This window comes from Crocodylus siamensis, chromosome 1, assembly GCF_052110815.1.
Source record: "Crocodylus siamensis isolate JL-2025a chromosome 1, ASM5211081v1, whole genome shotgun sequence".
In the NCBI taxonomy this organism is placed as follows: domain Eukaryota; kingdom Metazoa; phylum Chordata; order Crocodylia; family Crocodylidae; genus Crocodylus; species Crocodylus siamensis.
Window position 1 is genome coordinate 375,805,734 of NC_143395.1, and position 20,610 is coordinate 375,826,343.

The window sequence follows — 20,610 nt, forward strand, 5'->3', positions numbered from 1 at the left end:
CTTAGCCCCAGGGCTGTCTGCAGCCAGTTTCCTTACTTGGCTGCTGTAGTCGTGAGAAGCTGGAAGGGATTTTGAAGATCATGGGATAGCCCCCCTACCCCCCTCCACTTGGGCAGGAAGGGCCGCAGCAAGGTGGGTGTCAAGACGCTTTGTGAAGGTGGCCACCAGGGTGGGTGACTGTACAGTACTGCCTCTGGGGGCCTGTTGCAGACCCGCCGCCCTCAGTTTTTCTGTATGTCTAGCCTGAAGAGATCTTCAGTCAGCTCGTGCGCATCATGTCTTGCTCTCCCCCGGGGAGCCTTGGTGAACAGCTGCTCCCTGCAGCACTGATGTACCCCCTGATATACTTACTATAAGCCGCCACTGTTGAGGAGTTCGTGACCCCTTGCAGAGCTGTTCCCAAAGACACAGAGTCGCTGTCAGTCTCAAAATTTATTCAGCATGCTGGGCACCCTGAGCAAGCTCAGAGGCCCCAAATAAAACTGTTAGATGCAATTTATAGTTTACAGACAAGATGCGCACGGAGGTGGGAATTTTTCACTGTGAAAGAAAACAAGCAATCAGGTCAGTGTGAGAAAACTCTTAATTATTTCAAAACTGGTTTTTGGCTACATGTTTGTTTTGAAATGGTAACTAATAGGGAGGAAAACTATATCTTTACTTACTTCAGACTTCAAAGTGAATAGGATTCGGTCATTGCAGAGTCTTATCAGCCTGTCCTTGGAGGCTGAGTCTGCTTTATAGTTAACTTCTACACTATTATTTATGGTCCTGTTAGTAAATTTCTACGATTCCCCTCTTTGATCCTGGCCTTCAAAGGCCGGGATCACTTTCTACTATACTTAGCATCTAAACGCTTCTGGCACTTTAATACTTCAGCTTTAGACATTTCAACACATTCTTCTATGTTATGCATAGTACATTTACAACATGTGGATAATACAGAAGGTAGGGTTCTAATACATTGAATACAACAACAGGTTAAAATCAAAAAACATCTAAGAGCAACAATAATAACAATGAGTTTGTGAGCCTATCGTAATCCGGGGAACCAGGATGTTAGGAGAGTCTATGCTCTTGTATACCCCAAGAGGTGTTATCTGTGCTTATGGCGTGGAATTGACTAGCCATGTTCTGGATCTTATGAATATCCTCCAATACCTTTCCTGATTCATCTACATAGGTGCAGCAGGTATCATTGACTAAAGTACATACCCCTCCTTGATTAGCAAGAAGTAGGTCTAACGCTAGGCGATTTTGTAAGGTAATATGAGAAATTTGAGTTACTTCAGTTTGCAGTCGGGTTAAGGCATCTGTGGTGTTATTAGCTAATACTTCCAGTGAGGCTGAAAGGTTTACAAGAGCCTTTTCAAGTTCAGAAACACCTTACCAAGGTATGAACCATTGGGCAAAGGAATGGAACAAGGTAGGTTGCTCAACAAGAGGGTTGAGGCCTGCTCCTCGTCGGAACTGATGTGGGCGGTTTCGGTGCCACCCTTGAAGCAATGTGTTCGGGTGAAGTGTCATGTCTGGGATCACTACGCGCAGGGTGCACGTGCCATATCAGGTGGGTGGCAAATGCTTAAATGCAGTTTTCCCACAAAGCCAATAATGCCCCACATGTACAGGTCCATTACCTTGCCATCCAAGAGAGGATGGGTCTAAGGTTATTGTTATATTACAAGCACCTGCTGTGGCATTTCCTACAAACACAGCAAAACTACCAAGACATGGCTTGTAATAGCACACAGAATCTTCAGGGAGGATTACTTCATTAAGGAACCAGTATTCATAGTACCAATTACTGTCATTATGGGTGCTCTTGCTAATAGAAGAATAATTGAATGAACCAAGGTCAAGACCGATGAGAGGAATACCTACGCTGGGATGCTTGGGTAGTCGAGTACACACCCAGCAGTTTGAGAAGTTTAGGTTACTCGCGCAGGAATTGGTTATTTTCACAAGAGCGTTATGAGGCCATTCTACATTTTGGTGAGGATTGACAGCTAGTAATTTAGGGGACGACGCTCGCCAAACTGAGGTCCCCATTCCACTTTTGAAATAGAATGATTGTTCCCCAGGGTTACTAGTTTTACTTTGGATGTAAGCTTGACTTGCCTCTGTGGTGGGGTCTGCACACCAAATTTTATCGCTATTAGTGTAATACCCATACAGCTTACATTGACCTGGGGAAGCATTGGACCTGTACATGACAGCGGAAGCCTCTTTAGGTGGGACTTGATTAACTTTGTCTCAAACTTGTTTGGTGTTAGTATACCCTAGTTGGGTGCCAGGATAGACTCCTGCAAACCGGGTGAGACTGTAGGGGCACCCGATAAATGTGGGCAGACAGACTACTAACACAAATGTACTTATGACAGTACTTGCAAGGCACATATTGTCCATTGACTGTTGGATCTCCGCAGCTGAAGGGGAGGTACACGATGAGGTTCCGTTGGGGTGAACACTCCAGGTTTCACGTGTGTGATGGATCCACGAATTCCTTTCGGCGATTTTGATTGCGGAGTGGGTGGTAAGTAGGACTTGGTATGGTCCTTCCCACGTTGGTTCTAGGCAACTTTTTCATCGTGGAACACGGACCCACATGTAGTCACCGGGACTGAAGGGGTGTATCTCGCAATCAAAGGGTACAGGTTGCTGAACGGCAGCACAGCGCTGTAAAGAAGTAAGCTGCTTCTGCAAAGAAATCACATAATGGGTTAAATTCTCATTCCCGGCTAGCAATCCTGTAGCTGGAGGAAGGAAACCACAGGTAATGGGGGGTGGATGACCAAACAAAAGCTCATAGGGAGATATCTTAACATCAGCTCTAGGCACGTTTTGCATAGCAAACAGTGCAAGGGGCAATGCCTAGGGCCACTTAAGCTGAGTTTCCGAACACACTTTGCCTAGAAGGGTTTTTAGGGTCCGATTTGCCTTTTCCACCCCTCCAGATGATTGAGGGTGATAAGGGGTGTGAAGCTGCCTAGTGATTCCCAACCGTGTGTAAATTGTTTGTAAGACCTGGGAAGTGAAGTGACCTCCTTGATCTGAGTCAATGACTTGAGGTATGCCAAACCGCGGAATAATGTCCTTTAGGAGTGCATGAGCGACTTGCTGATGAGAGGCATGTGTGGCAGGAAACGCCTCCACCCAATGCGTGAGCTGATCTCGCACTACTAAGGCATATCTGTATCCTTGGCACCGGGGAAGTTCGATGAAGTCTATTTGAAGTCTCTCAAATGGTTGATATGCCCAAAGTCGGCCTCCAGGTGGGGCTTTTCTCTCTGAGCCAGAGTTGAACGCTGGGCAAGTGGAGCAGATGCTGGTCACTTGTTTAGCCACTGCATGGATCCCAGGGGCAAACCAAACTCAGAGAATGGTTTCAGCTATGGCAGTTCCCCCATAATGACCTTGCCCATGGACTATTTGGCACAGGGGCCACTGTAATGTTTTAGGGAAGATGGGGCGGTTATTGCTAGTGTACCACAGTCCATCCTTTGAATAAGCCCCATAGAGACGTTTTCAGTCTTCTTCTCCTTTGCACGCTTGTTGATATCCTTCTAAGGCTCTGGGTGTCTCCCACACAGGAGCAAGGGCATTGAGACTTAGGGGTTGCTGAGTAGCAGCTTTGGCAGCAGCATCCGCCCGCTCATTTCCTTTAGCCTCAGGTGTGCTCCCACTGGTATGTGTGGCGACATGTATTATGGCTATCTGTCTAGGTTTCTGGATGGCTTCCAGGAGCTCAGAAACCTGAGTGGAGTTCGCAATCTTTGCTCCAGAAGAAGTAATGAAGCCTCGCTGTTTCCATAATTGCCCGGTGGAGTGGCAAATTCCAAATGCATACCGACTGTCAGTGTATACGTTTAAAGTCATCCTGGTTGCCAGTTCACATGCATGAGTTAAAGTAATCAGTTCAGCTGCTTGTGCACTCAGCCAGGGAGATAAGGGCTTTGCTTCAGTGATGTTGAAGTCAGTGACGACTGCATACCCAGTCTGATGAACTCCAGCTTCTATGTAGGAGGACCCATCCACATAGAAGACTAAGTCAGGATTGTTCAGGGGCACATCAGTGAGGTCGTCTCGGGGCTTTTCCATCATACGAACGACGGTGCAGCAGTCGTGATGTGGCTCTCCATCCTCGGGATGAGGCAAAAGTGAGGCTGGGTTGAGGCTAGTACAGTGTGAGATGCGCACGTTTTCGGCAGCTAGCAGAGTCACTTCATACCGGCTAAACGCTGGTGAGAGAAGGCTTGAGTCTTTTCTTTAGTCATTAGGGCTTCAACTTCATGAGGAACCCTGACTTAGAGGGGGTACCCCATGACTAGCTCTTTCAATCGCTCAACAAGCAGTGCTGCCGCTGCAACGGCGCGCGGACAGCTGACTACCTCTTTTGCCACTGAATCTAAGGTGGCAGAGTAATAAGCGATCGGGTGTAGCTGAGGTCCCAGTTTCTGGGTTAGGACTCCTGAAGCTACTCCCTGTTTCTCATGGACAAACAACACAAACGGCTTCTCGTAGTTGGGGAGTCCTAGAGCAGGGGCTTGTGATAGCTGGTGTTTAACTTGGTGAAAAGCATGGTCTAACTCGGGGGTCCATTGAACCACTTCAGTTTTTCGCTTCTGAGTGGTCTCTACCAGAGGCTTAACCATCTCTCCGTAAGCAGGGATCCACAGCCGGCAAAATCCAGCCGCTCCTAAAAAGGCTCGCATATGCCTCTTAGTGGTGGGCTTTGGCAGGTCTTTTATAGCCTTTACCCTTTCATCAGACAATTCTCGCAGTCCCTCTGAGATCACATGCCCCAGGTATGTAACCTTCTTTTGGCAATATTGTAACTTTCCTGGGGATACTTTATGTCCTCTTTCAGCTAATCCTTCTAATAGTCTTAAAGTGTCTGTCCAGCAGCTTACCTGAGTCTGTGATGCTAGTAGTAGGTCATCTACATACTGTACAAGCACTATATCCGAGGTAAGTAAGTAAGTCTCTCGTCAGGATTTGGCTGAAGATAGTAGGACTCTCGGTGTATCCTTGGGGAAGTCGTGTCCACGTTAAATGTTGTTTTCTCTTCCAAGTGAAGGCAAAAAGGTATTGAGACTGGGTTGCAACTGGGATTGAAAAGAAGGCAGCACACAAATCAATTACTGTGAATCGAGTGGCCCACCACGGGATGGAGGTAACAACAGTGGCAGGGTTAGGAACTACGGCAGCTCTGGGAATCACATAATCATTTATAGCACGTAAGTCTTGCACAAAATGATAAACAGGCTTGCCATCCTTTCCTAATTTAGGTTTCCTGACTGGTAACACAGGGGTATTGCAAGGAGACTGACACTCCACTAAAATCCCTTTCCTGATGTACTCATCTATAAGGGGCTGCAAACCTTCTTCTGCTTCTTTATTCAGCGGGTACTGAGGCATGCAAGGCGGGACTCCCCCCTTGGTTTGAATAACAACTGGAGTGGCAGACTTCAGCAGTCCTACATCGGTGGACTCCCAGCCCCACAATGTGGCTGGCAATCATTGTAGTTCCACCGGTAAATTTCTCTTTTCCCCCTCTGAGGCCAATGCCCTGGTGAAATAAGGCAGTTTGTCAATTGGTAATTCTAAAGTTATTCCCTCCAGACTACAGCGTAGAGTGGCCCTCAGCTTACAGAGTAAGTCCCGTCCTAACAAATTCATAGGAGCACGGGCAGACAACAAAAAGGAGTGTTCACACGACAAGAGTCACACTTGGACTCGAGTAGGGGCACTTCTGCTAGTTTGGAACAACCCCCCCCCCAATCACATTCTCAGTTCCTTCTTCAATTAGACCTGCACGCTCAGGAGTTGTAGATAACATAGGCATAGTAGCACCGGTGTCAATTAAACAATCATATCATTGCTCTCCTACTTGAATTGAGGCAACAGGGTCGCTCTTATTGCAATTTATAGTTACCGGAAGGCAGTCTGGGTGAGGGTGGTCAGTCGGGTCATTTACTCCTTCTTTCCTGTGAGTGGTTTTTGACACCGGCTCCTTGCGTCACTGGTCCGGAGGGGGCCCCCGTTCTGAGATGGCTCCGATGTTCATCCCCATCCTCTGGGGACACTCTCGTTTGAAGTGTCCAGGTTGTTTACAGTAGTAACATACTTTGCTGGCCCTTTGAACTGTGGACCACCCTTCACCCTGGTTTCTCTGACTTAATCCCCTTCGTTGAAACCCTCCCTGGCCCCTTCCCCTGTTCCGTCCTCTTCCTGACACGCTGTGCATCGTTCCCTCAACCATTGCAGCTACTAGCTTAAAATCTTCCTTTCTCTCCTCCTTTCTTTCCCTCTCCTTTCTCCCATCAAGCACATAGCTTGCTATGTTTCTTATCTCTAACATACTCTTTCCTTCCCACCCTGGGGTATACCTGCAGAAATAGGTGCGGTGCGGCTCACATCTCCCTCACGGCAGCAGCCTGCAGGGCCGCGATGGCAGGAAGTGCTTGTCGCGGGATGCGGAGGCCACCAGCGGTGAAGCCTGTGGGGCTTGCGGCTGTCCGGGAAGGGCAGGGACTGGGAGGCTGCAAGGGACACATGACTGTTCCGTCATCCTCGCTGCTCTTTGGGGCAGGCGGGCTGTCGAGATACACATCTCATAGACCTGGTCTGTCTGCAGCCTGAACCACATACGCAAAATTCCTCTGTGGCTCTTGGACTCTTTCAGTTTATTAGAGTAGGACCTTGTACACTGCGGAGCTCGAATCTAAAACCCAGGTTCTAAAGTTGCCAGTGTTACTCATTGGGAACTACTAACAAGTGAAGGCACCTACTCTAGCAGCCCCTTTCTGTTGACAGATCACTCCATACGTTCCAATCGCCCGCAGTTACTGCAGTTGGGAAACAGACCTTATGAGGACAGGCTGAGAGCCATGGGGCTCTTTAGGCTGGAAAAGTGCAGGCTCAGGGGTGATCTGATGGTCACCTATAAACCTATAAGTTTATCAGGGGTGACCACCAATATCTGGGGGAATGTTTGTTCACCAGAGCGCCCCAAGGGCTGACAAGGTCGAATGGTCATAAACTCCTGCAAGACCATTTCAGGCTGGACATAAGGAAGAATTTCTTTACCGTCCGAACCCCCAAGGTCTGGAACAGTCTGCCAGCGGAGGTGGTTCAAGCGCCTACATTGAACACCTTCAAGAGCAAATTGGATGTTTATCTTCCTGGGATCCTATGACCCCAGCTGACTTCCTGCCCTTTGCGTGGGGGGCTGGACTTGATGATCTTCCGAGGTCCCTTCCAGCCCTAATGTCTATGAAATCTATGAAATGCTCCTTGATATCGGGAGTACTCTGGTTTACAAAGGCTGATACCAGTGAAGGCACATGGTCTGGTTTATCTACATCAAGACGAACGTATGTCTTGGCTGCCTCACACAAACTGGTAAAGAAGGCATCTGGATGCTCCTCGGGTCCCTGTTTGCATGCATGGAATTTTCCCCAATTCACAGCTTTTTACTTGTTTCATCAAAGCCTGCTAGTAAATCATTCCGGGCTTCCCTCAGGGATGCCCTTTCCCCGGGGGTGTTGTAATCCCAGTTAGGTTCATTAGAAGGCCAAGGATCTCTGTTTGCTGCTGAGGCAACAGCCCTGGCACAGTCTAAAACTTTAGCCCGCTTGTCTAGGGTCAGCAGGGTATCCATGAGTTCCTGCATGTCTGACCAAGAAGGGTCATAAGTATGGACTATGTGCCGTATAGTCCGTCCTACTTCATCAGGTTTTTCCCGAAAAGAGGGGGTTTGTTGTTGCAAAATGAGGAGGTCCCCTTGGGTGAAAGGCACGTGAATTAGAGTAGAGTGAACCTGGAAGCTGCCCCCGCCATCCACAAACGGGACCGGGTAGGTTCGCAAAGGAGCCTGAACTACCGCATTCGGGTGTTCCTTCCCCTGGCTGGATGGAAATGCCTCCCCCACAGGACCTCGGCTCCGGGTCCAGACTGAAGAAAAGCCTCTGGAGGCAGGGAGTCCAGAGCTCAGAGCCAGTGCTGACGCCACGGGAGCTGCAGCGCTCTCGTCAGGGGGCAGGGGTTGACTGGGGACAGGGAGAGCAGGGTAGAGAGGCTCAGGTCCGTTTTCAGACTCCACAGAGACTGAAATCGGAGGATCGTAAGGAGGTGGAGTGGTAGAGTAAAGAACTGGTTTTGGGGCTTTTTTGGCCAATTCAGCCCACAAGTACCAATAATCCATCTGTTGAAGTTTTAAAGCTACCAATTCCATTCAAAGGAATGCCAAACGAGACCGATCAAATGAGCCAAATTTCGGCCACCGTTTATCTGGAGCACCTTGTTGAGTTAAGACAGGCTGCTCCTTTGTACTCAAAATACAAGCGCGCTTCCTGCCCATGCCAGACTGCACCGGCAGATTCCCTTCTCCCCAAACCTGGAGAAGCCTCCCTAACGGAGATCCCGGTGGGACGTTTGAAGCCGATTGTCCCATCCTCCCGAGACTTAAGCACTCTGGTCTGGTAAATTCCTGGGAATGGCTACCCCTCACGGTGGGCCCCACTTACCCGACACCCGGACCAAGCCCTCCAAATGGTGACAAACTCACCTATGCTGGCTGGGAAGGTTGGTCCGAACGACGAGCAGCCAGGTCAGCACACAAGGGGTCCCACCTGGGTCGCCAAATTGTTGAGGAGTTCGTGACCCCTTGCGGAGCTGTTCCCAAAGACACAGAGTTGCTGTCAGTCTCAAAATTTATTCAGCATGCTGGGCACCCTGAGCAAGCTCAGAGGCCCCGAATAAAACTGTTAGAGGCGATTTATAGTTTACAGACAAGATGCGCGCGCAGGTGGGAATTTTTCACTGTGAAAGAAAACAAGCAATCAGGTCAGTGTGAGAAAACTCTTAATTATTTCAAAACTGGTTTTTGGTTACATGTTTGTTTTGAAATGGTAACTAATAGGGAGGAAAACTATATCTTTACTTACTTCAGACTTCAAAGTGAATAGGATTCGGTCATTGCAGAGTCTTATCAGCCTGTCCTTGGAGGCTGAGTCTGCTTTATAGTTAACTTCTACACTATTATTTATGGTCTTGTTAGTAAATTTCTACACCAAGTCCCCTACAAGTATATCAGGCCCCAGATGTGGCAGGGCCATGTGATGGCCACGTTGTGCCAGGCCTTGCAGGAGGCAGCCCGGTGGCACCGTCTGTGCACCCTGCAGCAGGTCTTGGCGCCACCGCACGCCGTCTCACAGTGCAAGACTCGCAGCAAGGCCCATGCGGTTGCTGGGCAGTGAGCCCAGGGTCTCCGCTTTTTGGGCCCAGGGCTCAAGTTACATTCCCGGTCTTGCAGGGTCTGTGGCAGTGGCAGCTGGAAGGAGCCACTGCCATTGCCTGAGGTGCAGGGCGGGCTGGAGGAGCACTCGTCTCTTATGGGGGAGCTCTTGTCTCTTATGGGGGGCTCATCCCGCTCCCCTCATAATTCAAACCCTGAGCCCAGGGCACTAGGAGTGACTGCAACTGTACCAGGGCACCAGACAATGATGCTTCAGCACCACGCCTTCCACACACCTGCGCAGTCATGCCAGGCCTTAGCTCCCCTGCCTGTTGCCCCACAGCACCAGCCTAACAGCGAGTCTGCAGGGATCCAGAGAATTTCTTACAGGTCTGACGAATGGTCCAGAGGTTCTCACTGTCCTGCATGGCTGCTTCTCTATAAGGTGCGATATCAAAAATTAGCTTGTGGGCGACCTCATCCTCCCAGCGTTACAGGGCAGTAGGGTGGGAAGTGCTGCCATACAAGCTAACAAACAGTATAACCTCAGCTTTATTTTTAATTCATAAAAGGTTGGTGCACACAATGTCAAATTAAACAGCAAGTGTCTGTAAAGTATAGTGATGGACGATTGAAAAATGCCTGATTTAAATAGATAATGCATCAATAAACCATGACAGAGATCATCCTCAAATGGAGGGGTTGCTGCCACCAACTGTAGTAACTGTATCCATTTAAATGGATAAGATCAGAGTAGTTACATCTTAAAATGAAAACATGGACAAATTAGATAGCAAGGAGGAAGTTTGCCTCTGTTGGATCCGACATTGACTATTCTCATGAGTTTTGAAGATTGACTCTTGAGTTTTGAATTTATGGGATTTGTTGTACTGAGGAGGAACAGCTGGCCCTTCCACAGGGTCGGGGTGAGAAAGGGAAGATTCACTGGTAATGTCTGCAGAGACAGCCATGTGCAGAAGAGTGGAACAGAGAGGGGGCAAGCCAGGGCAAGGTACAATAGAAAAGGGGCCTGGTAGGGAAGCACACTCAGCTCTCCCTGCTGGTGACCTGACTAGTGAGTATGTTTGCAGCTTTCTGACCTCTGCAGATGGCCTGCAGCAAGAGACCAATTTTCTGTGGCAGGCAAGCATATGGTCCTTAGACTCTTTGTTTTACTACAGCCACAGCATCATTATGAGTTAATTAGGAGCCAAAAATCCACTTGTCACACAGTGAATCTATAAACAGCCTTTGTGTGTGACTTCATCCTGCAACACAATAAACTTATAATAAACAAAGTATTATCATCAAGCATTTTAGCAACTGCATAGCACCTTATACCTTAATGCTAATACCTTAACTTACCTTAAAACTAAGCCAGTTCTATAAACAAGGTGAATAATATGAAAAATATTATAAAATTAAATAATTTGCTTGGCTAATATTGTTTTACCAGGTCCATAGGTTTCAACCCTCACATCTTCAAAGTGCTGTCATCCACATACTTACTTCAATCACAGCTTCCTAAATTTTCCTTCAAGGCTAGCCAAATTTAATAGTGGCCATTAATATTTGGGTTGGTCAGGAACACAGTTACTTAAAATAGCTGGTTGTTGTATTTGCTCTTCGATCCATTTAAACTGCAGTCTGCTAGGAATTAGCAAGTCACCCTACACAGTGAGTCAGTATCATCAGTGCACATGATTGAGTTTGTGAACACTGAGACAGTAGTTTCTTGCACGGTATTTAGCTTTTCAGTTTCCTTTGTTCTGTACATTATCACAAAGTGATCCATTTAGAGCCATGTCCTGTATTTTCTTTCTTGGTTCAGCGGTAACTTTCACATGTGGTCGCTATCATGCCTCACTACCTGCTGTTTTTGTGGAGTTCTTTAAGGATTTGGCTGTGAATGTTTATGGATTTTTCTTGGATAGCAATATTTATGAGTGACTACCTCAAGCTGGTTAACAGCCTTTGTTCAGTTATCTGATTTTTTAATAAAATGTCAGTGATGTGCCACTTATATTGCATCTGTCAGTGTCATGCCAGTCTTAATTGTAGCTTCTGTAATTCCTCATCAGAAATGCCAGTTAAAAAATTGTCATGAATCTACTCACTCCTCCAAATCCCAAATACATTGTTTTTTAATAACTCATGCCATCTTCTAAGAAGTGCTTTGACAGATTTCCCAGCCTTCTGACATTACAAGTGAAAATAAATACTTTATGAATGAGGTTAAGCTTGAGCATAAGAAGTCCCTGCTAAGTGACCTGCTAAATCTTGCTAGAGAGGTGCTTGGTGCCCTCAATGGCCGCTGAAATCAAGCTAAACTGAAGAGATGCAGCCTGTCTAAAAAGGCACTCAGCACCTCTCAGGAGTAGGTCATCATCAGATATGTTCTGTTCTTTCTTGCCTGAGGAGAAGACAGTGGAACTCAAAAACTAATTTAGCAAAGCATTTAGGGTATATCTACACACGTGCTACAGCAACACAGCAATCACGTGGGTCTACACGTGATCGGCAACTACATCACCATAGTGGTGTGCTCATAGCAGCAAAATCTAACTGTGCCATGCACATGGTGCAGTAACCATAGCCTAAAGCCTATACTGCACCATGCTTTAGTACTTCGAAAAGGAAGTAGTAAAGTATGGCGCCATAGCAACATCAACCACATGGTAACACTTAAACACACCCTTAAAGTGTCTGCTTCATGTTAAGCATGAGCTTAAGCCCACCCTTATATTGCAAAGCACCAAAACATTTGCTTAAAATCTTGGCTGTGTTTTAAAATGGTTTGCTAAATCAGACCCTTTGCAGTTGACATGACTGGGCCTGCAATTTGGTGTCCATTCTAAAATTCATGAAGCATTGCAAACCTTTTTTTCTTTTGCCTTATTGAAAAGCCACCACTTTCTACTAAGTCTTTTTTATTTACATTTGCTTTTCTGATGCCAGCCTAAGTCTGAGAAAAAATAAGTAATTGTCCAGCATTGACTGGTTCAGTAGAGTGGTTTGTATGCAAACTAACAGGAAAGATACTCTGTGGACATAGAGAGCTTTTTTTGCAGCCAGAATTCATTCTAATCTAAGGACCTGTTAAAATAAATCTTCACTTATTTTGCTTAGCCCAGCAGAAAGTTCAAAAGGTAAAATGTTCTTCTCTGCATGACAAACTAGGGAACGCATTTGAAAGTAGAGATTTTAATTACAAATGGCATTTCTGAACCTCTTGGTGCTAGCAGTTGTGTTGCTAGAAAACGACATTTTCAGGCATGGTAAAAAAATTCTATATCCTATTCTCAAATTAGTGTAAGAACTAGAACGCCAACATATAGTGTTTAATTTGGGGTAAACAGTAGTTGTTTGAAATACTGTCTCTACCTAATTGGTGAAACCATATTAAAGAAAATTAGAACTTTGCTAGCCCTACATATCTTTTCAGCAACATAGCTGTCATCAGCAAGAGACCCAAATGGCTATCTTGCAGAACAGTGACTTAAATTTTTTTAGAACTTTTGAACTTTCAGGCTGCTTAGCTGAGCAAGATAGATTGTTCTCTAACTCTCTAGACTGTTACTCTATGTTTTATCACCCTGCCCCTACTACAGTGGCTATGAGGTTGCAATAGGATGTTCCTAATGAAATTATAGTTGTTCTGTTAACTAATTTAGACACGCTAGGTGCATCTACACAGCCAGCCCTGGTCACCATCTACACGTGTGTTTCAGCCCACTAAATAACCACCATAGGACAGTATTTATGTTGGGTTGGGCAGTACTATCCTATTAGGTTTACTCTAACCTAATAGTACTGCACATATAGACAGAGACACTTTACTGTAGAGCTAATCAGTCAACTCCAGCGATCCCTTATAGTTGAGGATAATTTTCTTCCATGATATCTTATCTGTGTGTCTGGAGATAGCTAATGGGTCCTATCCAAGATCAACAAACTCTGTTGCAGCTCAGATGTATTTCTGTGTGGAGTGGGTGGCACTGGATTCTTGATTTGGTCTGTGACATGCTGTTTCTGCTGCTTCTGCTTTTCTGTCTCCTGTTGTTGTTCATAATGTTTCAAAGTACTGAGATCCCTGCATCAGACTCTTCCTCCATTTGGTCCGGTCCTGGGCAATAATCTCCTACAAATTGACATCAATGATGCATTTTTTTAATTTGGCCTTGAGGTCGTCCTTGAAGCACTTTCTTTGCCCTCCTCTTGAGCGTACACCCTGGATGACCTGGGAAAATAAAACTTGCTTTGGAAGTCTGAAGTCAGACATCTGAATAACATGGCCAGCCTGACAAAGTTGATGTCAGATGATCTTTGCCTCAATACTTGTAGTGTTTGCTTGCAGGTAGAAGATAACGTTGGTGTTTCTGTCTTCCCACTGGATTTGGAGGATATTCCTCAGGCAGTGTTGATGGTACTTCTCCAACAATTTCAGATGACTCCTGTATGTTGTCCATATCTCAGCTCCGTACAGCAAGGTGGGGATCATAACTGCTTGATAAACCATGAGCTTGGTTTCAGATCTGATGTCATGATCTTCAAACATCCATTTCTTCAGGCATCCAAAGGCTGCACTTACACATCTGAGGCAATGTTGGATTTCATCATTGATGTCAGCCTTCTGCGAGAGATGGCTTCTGAGGTGGGGAAATAATCAAAGTTCTTGACAGTCTCACCATGGATCTGGATTACTGGAGCTGGGGCTGTTCATTAGCAGTTGTTAGTGGAGGACCTTAGTATTCTGAATGTTAAGCATCAGTCCCATTTTCTTGTATGCCTCAGTAAAGACATCAGTGAGTGCCTGAAGTCTGTTTCTAAGTGAGCACACACTACAGCATCATCAGCTTACTGGAGCCAATGGTTGTGGTCAGAATGATCTTGTATTTGGCTCAATATTGGCTGAGGTTAAACAGCCTACCATCCATTTGGTAGTTTAGCTTCACTCCAGCTGGAACCTTGTTGCTGGTCAGATGTAGCATCACAGCAAATAATATTGAGAAGAGTGTTGGAGCAAGGATGCAGGGTTGCTTAACTCCCATTTTAACCTCAAAAGGATCTGTGATAGTTCCATTACTGAGAACCACCGCTCACGTACCATCATGAAGCAGGCAGAGAATGGTGAAAAATGTTGATGGACATCCATACTCCAGAAAGAACCTCCACAACACTTCTCAGCTGACAGTCAAAAGCTTTTGTGAGGTTAACGAAGGCTATATAGAAAGGCTCCTGCAGCTGGTGAGCTGTGAAGAGTTGTGCATCTTGATGCCCTAAACCCACACTAAGCTTCTGGGAGGAGCTCTTCAGCAACTGGAAGGACACAGTTCAGGAGGGTTCTCACATCAATCTTTTCAGTGGTGGACAGCAACGTGATGTCTGTAGTTTCCACAGTCGGATTTGGTTCCTTTCTTCAAGATTGTCCCTGAGGTCATCTGGGATTTCCTCATCATTCCAGATCCTTAAGAAGCTGTGATGTGAGCTCCTCTCCATTGTGTTTGAGTATTTCAGCACAAATTCCATTTGCTCCAGATGTTTTTTGTTCTTCATCTGCTTGATGGCTTTTCTCACCTCATGAAGGGTTGGAGGGATTCCAAGATTATCTCTGATGGGGTGTTGCAGGATGAAATTGATAACATTCTTGTCAACAGCATTAATACAATTCTCAATTATGAACATTAATAATTCTCAATTAAGAAGGTCTTCAAAATGCTCCTTCCAACAGGCATTGATAGCTTTCCTTGATCAGGTCGTCTCCATCCTTAGGTCTCAAGGAGGTTGGTCCCTGAGTGTTCTTGCCATAGATGGCTTTAGTGACACTGAAGAAACCTCATGGATTGTGGCTATCAGTGAGATGCTGAATCTCCTTAGCCTTGTCTTCCCTCTATTTGATCTTCATATTATGGTTCCTCTTCAGTACCGGATTTAAGCATAAGCTAATTAAGCTTCAGCTTAGGGGCTCACATTATGAGAGGCCTCTAAACCAACTCCTGGCCATGAAGGGTTGGCTGCTAGACCAGAACTGACCCCAGACTGGCAAACCATGGCCCCGCAGAGCCAGGCAGAGAGGCCATGACTCCTCCTGCAGGTCCTGCAGCAGCGACAGTTGAGGTTTGGGCCTGTCCCGCTCCACCTCCCGCTGCTCGGGGGGTGGAAGTATCTTTACTTGGTTCTGGCTGGAAATTCTGGCTGCAGGGCTCTGCGTGGTGGTCTACAGTTTACCGGGCCATGGCCGCTTTCAGTCTGCAGTTTGCCGGGCCACAGAATAAAAAGGTTGGGAACCCCTGTCTATCTTAGGGTCCCAGCAAGTCATAATCCAGCCCTGGTCCGCCTTTGGACATCTGAAACTGTGAAACTATAAAACTGTGAAATCTGCCTTGGCTTATTGGAGATTCAGTTTCTTTTGCTTGGAGTCGGTGTTGTTTCGCCAAACACAAAAGGCCTTGTGCTTGTGATTGATCAACTCTTGGGTCTCCCAGTCATTCTCATCAAACTTCCTGGTAGAGAATCCAAGTGTCTCTTTACAGGCACTGATGAAAGTGGCCTTGAGGGCATCCCAAAGACTGCTGACATTCTCCTATTGTGTTTGATTGAATTTCACCAGTTTTCATTGAGGCACTGGTAGAACAGGTCTCATTTGCTTGGGTCTTTGAGTCCTTCAATGTTGATTTTCCATCAGCATTGCTTCTGCTGCAGCTGTCATTTGGGAGCTAGTTTGAGTAGCACTGACTTGCCTGCATTCAATAAACGTGCGAGCCACATGAGCTGGCACAGACAACTGCCTAGGGCTAGCCACAGTGGTACAGTGGGGGAGAGGAGGTGGTGGCAACACTGCCCATGTGAAGCTGCAGGCAGCATCAGCTAGCAAGGGGCTTTCCCAGTCCCTTCTTCCTTCTCCTCCCTCTCTCCCAAACTAGCGGCATGCTGCAGGGAAAGGAAGGCAGAGGCGGATCCACATGCTGCAACAGGCAGGCAGGGGTGCCTGCCCAGTCACCTTTCTGGGGCACTGCGCTCCTTCCATTCTCTGCCAGATTGTGTCCCAAACTAAATGTTAACTGTAATGCTTTACCAGTCTGTATAAATAACTTACAGTTTAACCTTTTAACCTTTCACATCCCTAGTGACAGGCTGAGAGAGAAAGTTACAGAGGGATTCTGGATTAACTCTTTGGGTCCCATTTGGTCATATTTGTTAGATATTGAAGGCTGGTGAAGAAACAGGAGTAATTGGAAACAGGAAAGAAAGGCACAGCTCAGATGTGGCAGTGAAGAGGATGTTGAAATGTATGCAGTGTAGTGACTCACCATGACTTGAAAAAGAGTTGGTGCTGAGGTGGACTGCACTCAATAGGCACTACTAATACTCTCTTATTCAGATGGGCTGCAGTAACTTGCCTGGTCTGAGAGACCAGAGTTTGTTTTTGTGTGTGTAGCGTATAGTGCGAATATTGTAACGGATCTGGGTGGCCAGCAGGTCTTTATACAGGTGTGCAGGTGCAGGGTTTTTGGAACAGGTTATGGTTTTTCTTTGTGGAGTGATACTCAGAGTGTAGATTTATATAACTTCATATAGATAGACATAGATATATTTTTCTAAAATATATATATATTTTTGTAGTTTGTCCCATGCGGGCCATATGTTTTATAGTCATGCTCAGTGTTGGCTGTGTTTAATTAGCTTAATGGTTTCCATTACTGAACACATGCTGCTTTTGGCAGTAGTTTAATGATAGACAGTGTATTTAATGAGGTTTTCTTGTATGCAAATGTTACAGGAGGGGCTTTTTTCCCACTGCTGATTGTGGGGGGAAAACTTTGTATAGTAAATGTTTTAAACATTTAAGCATACTATATTTTCTCCCATATAAAATGCACCTTTTCCCCTAAAATCAACCCCCCCAAAATTGGGGTATGTGTATGAAGTAGGGAAGATAATTTTCTGCCTGGGATAGAAGCCTCCTGCTTTGATTCCTGTTCCATGTTATTGCATTACTATTCAAGAAGCTGAGGGAGTCAGTTGACTTCATGACTTCTTCTTTACTCCACTACTGTTAACAGTTGTCTTGGTATTGATGCTCCACTAATCACTCAATTTCTTTGGGCAGTTTTGCTGTTTGCTAGTTGTTCTTGGTCTTTCTTTTATTTTCCAGCCCTAGAGACTCTTTGGGCTCATATAGACACCATGATTTTTGCCCTTTCATGTGCTGCAACTGCATATGTGTTTGCTCAAGTAGGATTTCCCAATGCTTTAAAAGTCTTTTCTTGTGCATTAAGCTAAAACTCCTTGGCCGTAGTTTAGCTTGGCTCATCGAGAATCAAAGCGTCATGTCCATGGATTCATTGCATGGCACAATGGCACTCAAAGATGTGTAATGAGCTTCTTTGTTCAGTAGATGGCACTGCAACTTTTTTGTAGTTCACCCCTTCAAATTGCTTTTGCTTTTGAATTACTTCTGCTTTTTTTTTTTCTTGTCTGGGTTACCAGTTTTCTGCTTCCACAGCTGCGTAGCAGGGCATGGGCATGGGATGAGCGGGGGGCCCTGGGCTAGGGGGCAGTGCTGGACCATCCTGCTCTCCTGTGGCACCAGCCATGGACCCCACTTAATTTGCTTGAAAACATAGTGAGTGTAAACACAGATGCAGTGCTCCAAAACAAAAAAGTTTAAATTTTATAAACCTGTTTAATTTAATGAGAATTAAGACCCATTTAACTCTTCTAAAACTATAGATCCACCCATGGAGACTAGTGGTCAGCAGCTAGGGTTTCAGCTTTAATTAAACAGGAAAGGGAGTATGGCCCAGGTAGCCTCTGTTTGTGGCATGTGGCAGACTGGGAAGGAGGCAGGCAGCACAGTGACAGACACAACAGGGAGCAGGTAACAGACAGCAGTTTGGGTAGGGAGCAGAAAGGAGAGCAGTCAGTTGGGTAGGGAAAGGAGGTTAGTGTGGTACTTGGGGAGTGTGTGGGACTTTGTGGCATGCCTTCCAAAAAGGCTGGCCACCACTGAACTAAAAGATCAGGTCTTGTTTTATTTCCTTTCATCCTCCACTTAATAGTAAAATAAGAAGAGAAAGAAAGGAAACTCTGTCTGCTGAAAAGAATTACAGGCTGGAAAATGCAAATATTCTACGATATTCTGTTCACATTAAATGTTATCCAGCCCTCTCTCCTGCCTGTGCTTTAAGTACAACATGCGGGTTCTATATGGATTAACCGTGAGACTCTGTAGGAGAATTAGATACTTCAAATTAAGATGAAGTTACTGATGCATGTTTCTATGATTTGGACTAGCTGGAAATCAGGAATTCTGTTTTGGGAAAAATACTGAGGTTTTGATATGTTTTTCTTTCACTTGTGTTAGAGTATTCTCCTAGGACCTGGGAGAACCAGTTGCAAGTCCCTGCTCTGATTTGTAGCCTTAACCAAAAAACTATTGGCCATTTTATCTTGAGTGGCGAATCTTTTCCTGCCCCCCACCGCTTTGATCAAAAATTCCATCCTGGACTTAGGCCTTCCCTATGGAAGTACTATTAAAACCAAGTTGTAAAATGTATTGATTTTAATGAAGTAGTGTCTTCTGATTAAAAAATATTTCACTGACTATTTCCTGACCAGTTCTATCTATGTGTATAATTTTCTGAAAGATGTAGTTCAGATAACAGGGTATTTCTGGCACAGCACATTTTTACCTTTTCTGCTGGTAATGAGTTACTTAGTTTCTTTACAAGTCATAGATTATTAATGAATGACACTTGAAGACTGAAATCAAATCCTTTTGAGTTTATCTAGTTGTAGTTCTAAAGTGTACAATATAAAATAAATTTTCTGTCTCATTCTTAAGCATGGTATTGTTTTATTGTTATTTTTTAAACTTGTATCTAGATTGTCATATTGGTAGAGTACATTGGTATTCCCTGATCAGAAGCTCCATACATTTACTGAACATTTTATGTTATATAATGCATTTTATAAGCCCACCAACATTTCAAGAAAAACTGCCATAGCTCCACCTTCTAAAAAAATTGCTTGTTCCAACTGTATATCAATTACCCTAGCGGGGTCTTTTCTCTTCAGGCCACGACACTCTTTCATGTCTCCTACTTTGTCTTTTCCCTTGAGAAGTGATTATGTTTTTGTTGGATCAGCTGATGTATAGAAACTTTTGAATTTCTAAGGTTTCTCTTGAGACCCTTCTCTCTGCATGAGAAATTCATTTTCAAAAAGAGGTTTCATCTGCAGCTCAGTGTCAATTTCAGAAAAATGTTCTTATCTTCTAAGTTCTGACATTTTATTCAGTATGCTTGCTATTCTGGGGCTCAGTCCATTGAGGGCAGAACTCCACTGACAGCAGAAGGAGATTTGAAATCTAGACCTAAGGTTATGCAAGATATTACATAAAGTCCAGCTGATATCCTTAAATTACTCTTTTTAGTTACAGCTATATAATTGCACAGTTTCTAATAGCAATTTGTGCATACTTGTGCTATAAACATGTGCAAAAGTAATATGTTGAAGTTACACAATTATCTAAAATTTAATGTATATGACTTGCTCATATTTATATTGAAGGTTCAGTGTACAATGAAAAAAGAAAACTGGCTAATGTTTTTGAGCCATGTTTACCACAGACACATATCCACCTTTTAATTTCAGTAACCAGGATAGTTCAGCACACATAATTGTGGGTTTGGAAATTTACCACAGATTAATAGATGGTATGAAAAGCTATTAGTATTGATGCAGCTTTTGTGCAGTTACATTACTATTGATGTGAAGTGGAAAAAATCACAGTCCCAGTGCTCCAGATGTTGAGAAGCTCTACTGGTGGGGTTACCAGACTAGATGATTAAATGCAATCTGCTCCTCTGATGTGGTAATGAATAGTGATATATAGTGATGGAGATGCACTGCTAGGAGAACATTTTAATTTCTAGTAATAGAAGAAAAGAATCCTGTGTTAGAAAGTCAAAAACTAATTTTTGCCAGGATGGGAACCTTAAGCTTCTACTTGGGCAGAGCTCACTTTGAAATAAGAATCACAGTATCATAGAAAATTAGGGTTACAAGGGACCTCAGGACATCATCTAGTCTAACCCCCTGCTCAAAGCAACTGGAACATCCCAGCCATAGCTTTATGTAAGCAGGTCTTAAAAAACTTTCAAGGATGGAGATTCCACAGTCTCTCTGGGTAACTTGTTCCAGTGTTTTACTACCCTCCTACTGAGAAAATTCTTTCTAATATCTAACCTAAACTTCCCTTGCTGCAACTTGAGATCAGTGCTCCTTGTTCTGTCATCTGCTACCACTGAGAACAGTCTAGCTCCATCCTCTTTGGAACCCCCCTTCAGGTAGTTGAAGCCTGCTGT

At 44.9% G+C, this 20,610-nt stretch overlaps 1 protein-coding gene across 1 annotated transcript in view; it reads left to right on the forward strand.

Moving 5' to 3' along the window:
• The first annotated feature begins 31 nt into the window (after positions 1–31).
• STARD13 (StAR related lipid transfer domain containing 13) overlaps positions 32–20,610 on the forward strand; it is a 602,523-nt gene continuing 581,944 nt past the window's right edge. Inside the window, exon 1 of the mRNA XM_090027662.1 lies at positions 32–132. The gene's annotated coding sequence lies outside the window, so the exon portion shown is untranslated. The remainder of the gene's footprint in view (positions 133–20,610) is intronic.